This window comes from Mastomys coucha, unplaced genomic scaffold (assembly GCF_008632895.1).
Source record: "Mastomys coucha isolate ucsf_1 unplaced genomic scaffold, UCSF_Mcou_1 pScaffold22, whole genome shotgun sequence".
In the NCBI taxonomy this organism is placed as follows: domain Eukaryota; kingdom Metazoa; phylum Chordata; class Mammalia; order Rodentia; family Muridae; genus Mastomys; species Mastomys coucha.
In genome coordinates this window covers 34,261,285-34,265,572 of record NW_022196905.1, presented here as the reverse complement: position 1 = coordinate 34,265,572, position 4,288 = coordinate 34,261,285, and the positions used below count along the sequence as shown (strand labels likewise).

The 4,288-nt window shown below is 38.2% G+C and overlaps 1 pseudogene; it reads right to left on the bottom strand.

Moving 5' to 3' along the window:
• Window positions 1–818: 818 nt before the first annotated feature.
• Window positions 819–2,898, bottom strand: LOC116104518 (annotated as a pseudogene).
• Between the last annotated feature and the right edge of the window lie 1,390 nt (window positions 2,899–4,288).

Here is a 4,288-nt window from a genome sequence, read left to right as displayed (position 1 = left end):
TTTGCATCTATGACTCCTGATTTCTTTCCTAGGTTTTGTATCTCCAGGGTTGCCTCTCTTTCTGATTTTTTTTATTGTTTCTATTTCCATTTTTAGATTCTGGATGGTTTTGCTCATATCCTTCACCTGTTTGATTGGGTTTTCCTGTAGTTCTTTAAGGGACTTTTGTGTTTCCTCTTGAAGGGCTTCTAGCTGTTTACCTGTGTTCTCCTGTATTTCTTTAAGGAAGTTATTTATGTCTCTTTTAAAGTTCTGTATCATCATCATGAGAAGTGATTTTAGATCTGAATCTTGCTTTTCCGGTGTAATGGTTGTGTCCAGGACTTGCTATGGTGGGAGAATTGGGTTCTGATGATGCTAAGTAACCTTGGTTTGTGTTTATTTTCTTACGCTGCCCTCCCAACCCCGCCATCTGGTTATCTCTAGTGCTACCTGCCCTTGCTAAATCTTACTGGAGCCTCTCCTTCTTGTGATCCTGGTTGTGTCAGAACTCCTCAGAGTAAAGCTGTCTCTGTGATCCTGTGATTCAGGGATCCTAAGATCCTGGGCTTGTGAGCACACCTGGGAATGCAACTTTCTCTGGGAATTGTGTGACTGGCTGCAGAGCTTGTGCCAAAGGTCTGCTTAGGACACCATCCCAGACAGACCTGAAGGAACATGAGCCACTGGACTGGTGGAGTTCCTGTGTGCCTGGTCCCGCTAGTCCCAGTTACTCCTGGTGTTGGGACAAATGTTGGGTCCTCCTCACCTCTAATCCTGGGAGTGTCAGAGCCATTTCTGCACAATTTTAATTAGTCAGTTCTTTTTTTTTTTTTTTTTTTAGCAGTCTGGGTCCTTTATTTCTTTTTTGTATATTAGGCCATAAATTCATATGGAATGGGCTCCAACAGCTCAGGCTCTTTTCCGTTGGTCCTCACAAAGTGCACTTCTCTGGGTGGTACAGGCTGGCGCTTCAGCTAAACCCAGGTTCCCTTCTCTTTGGCTTCCTTTTTCTTCTGATCATTCTCCTTCACCCCCTTCAGGAAGCTGTCTCTGCTCTTTGAGTGCTTGATGTGCTCAATCCACACATTGATCCTCTTGGCCAGAATCTTGCCCTTAACTTGCTTGTTTACAATGATGCCCACGGCATGCTGGGTGACATTGTAGACACTTCCGGTTTTGCCATGGTAACACTTATGGGGCATTCCTTTTTGAACAGTGCCCATTCCCTTGATGTCTACAATATCACCCTTTTTGTAGATCCGCATGTATGTGGCCAAAGGAACAACTCCATGTTTCCTAAAAGGCCTAGAGAACATATGCAGCAGCCATCTTGCAGTAACTCGCCAAAATGACGAACACAAAAAGAAAGAGGAGCCAGTGCTTTTTCTAACTCCATTTACTGTATTTGCCCTTTAATGAATCAACTAGGGGAAATTACTTTAAAGTTTTTTTAATATTAAAAAATAAATAAAACAGTTTTTCTTTTGATCATGTATTACTGGAATCAACTTCCTAATATTTTGTTTAAATTCTTTTATCAGTATGCTCATATGTTCCTAAGTGAGACTGAAATTCATGTGCCACTTTCACTATGTTTTATAGTTTGGTATGAAAATTATCTCGGTTTTTAAAAAGATACAGGTAAATTGTTCATCTCTTAGTTCTCTGGCACACTATGTATATTTAGAATTAACTCTAATATTCAGTGCTCTCTGAATCATGAGTATTACTATCCACTGATAAGCTTGTCATTTCTTCCTGAGTGGGTTCAGCCATTTTTCCTTTGAGAATTACCGTGTTCTTTCCACAATAGTTATTCAATTTAAACAAAGAAGAAGCATTAATTGTAGCCATTCTTATTCTTCATCCCTGACTACCTCTATTTTTATTCTATTTCTTCTCTGACAGTTCTTTCTCTTTCTTTATGTTCCCATCAGAGATATCCCTTTTGTGTAACTGTCTGCACTGATAGTGTTCCAATTTTCTCTCTTATAGAAATCTCAAGGACCCACGAGAATGGTGCACATCAGGGTTCAGGAAATGGCCTTTCAATATTTTCAAGAAGCTGAATGCTCCCTCTTGCTAAAAAAGACCCATTACCCAATTTCTGAGTGTACCTTGGAGGAATGTAAGATGTCTTCTGTAAAATTATTTGACAGATATTCAAAGAACACTTCATATGCCCAGGCCCAAGCCAGGCATTGAGTACAAAGTGCATACTGGCCTTGTCCTCTTGTACCCCAAAAATCTCACAATGGGATTTGTGAAAGATTTTCCACAAGAAAACAATTAGAGCAGAAAGTCAATGAATAGCTATGAGGAAGGGAACACCGAGGAGGGAATATCTAGTTGTTGAGGAACAAGAAGTTGTCACCAAGGAGTGAATTTGTATGGGACAATTATGGGTAACTTAGTCTTTGCCACAAAGTATCACACTTTTAACACCGAAGATGGCAGGACCTGTGAATTCCTATGGTCTTTGGCAAGGAAAATCAGCCCATCAGCCTATCTAGATTTGTATCAAATGTCTAAAGCTATACTTAGTTATAATTTCTTCTTCAATCACTTGATATAATAAACATAATCATAAATAGTAGAAGATGAGTAGTCATCATGAAGATGGCTAGGATAGGAATCAGGAAGAGCAGTGTGTGTGAAATCACTATAACTAGTTTTAGAAGTGAAGCACATTCTGTCTGATGAAAAAGGTAATAAAAACAGCAAAGGATGAGAGTTGAGAATGTGCAAGGGATCAGAAGCCAGGTGGTAAAAGTTGCTTGAAGTCTATAAGCTATACCTTACTCATGGTACAGCCCATAACATATAGTAAGAAATATTAGCTTGTTATGCCTCTGCATACACAAGCACCTTTGCATCTTCAGGCATTTTCCAACTTTTTTTGGAAGAACTGCCCATGGTCTTTTATATCACAATCTAATCTCACGTAGAAGAGTATCTCACAAACTTAAAGTCTTCTGTGCTCCCCAGACTCTGTGTGACCTCAAGCCATGATCTAAAATCCGTCAGCCTTGGTAATTTGGAAAATCTAAATTAGAAGCACCTAATACATGTTGCTTTCATAAGAATGAAAAAATGCTAAGAAAATACTATGGATAACTCTAAAAGCTGAAAGTTTAAGTTCAGAATCTGTGGGTGGAAGAAGTGAATGGCTTGGGGCAGAGGAGAAAACATTCAAAAAATGGAAGTGGACTTGTGAATTAGCTATGGAACTTCAGCAAGCTTGTATAATGGGTCTCCAAGCCAACTCTGCAAGAATACATTTGACTGGTAATGTTAACTGTAGAAAATTTGCATGTGAAATAGATCAGCTTATGACCTCATTGCAGATGAGAACTGTGTTTCATCTAATTTTAAAGTTGAGCTCACTTGCAAAGAGTCAACAGCCCATAAGGCTCATAAAGAATGTTTCACTAAATAGTACACATGAAAACATTTTGCAGGGAACTCCAACAGGGTCCGAGAATTACCATCATGGATGCCTTTACACTCTATGAACTTTAATCTCCCAGGTGCAAGCACCTTGAGAATGTAACTGATATTTATTTGCCATAAGAAAACAGCTTGTTGTAGCTAAAGTAGGTTATTATATTGAATCTTTTCCCAAAAGGCCGTGTGTAAGTCTCCATCCCTGAGGTTAGGCATAAAATTCTGGAAAGATATAGATACTTTTAGTAGATGAGTTGTGAAGGGAAGAGAGAAGCTTAGGTCATGGGTCTAGTATCTTCTTGTTTCTTAGCCAATTTGGGTTCTGGCTCACAAAAGGAACAATTTATTATCTGAGGCCCAAAGTACTGATCTCCCAATCTTGGGATAGAGTTATAAAATCATGTGCCCAAGAAATCTTTCTCTCTTTGTATAATAATGATGTAACTTCTTAAGCAGTTCATTACAGTAAATAGAAGTTGAAGAATGCAAAGATAACCTGCAGATCTCTATGCTTTACAAGAATCTCACATCTTGCTTATTTCTATATTTCTACCTAGTATTAGAAGTGGTATTAAGACCAATGATTGTATGTGGATAAGGTCTGAGTCACATTAGTGTATCTAAGTTATCATTTTAGTAAGACAAAATTAAAAATTTTATCACATTGATTTAAATAAATATGTGTGTCCTCTCAGAATTTTTGTTGAAAATCTAATCTAAATGTGATGAATGGATTTGTATATGGGCATTTTGTGAAGTAACTATGTCATGAGGTTGTAACTCTTCTATTGGGACTAGTTTCCTCATTAGAAGAAACCAAATAGCCAGCTAGCTGCCTTTGATTTTTATAAATACACAC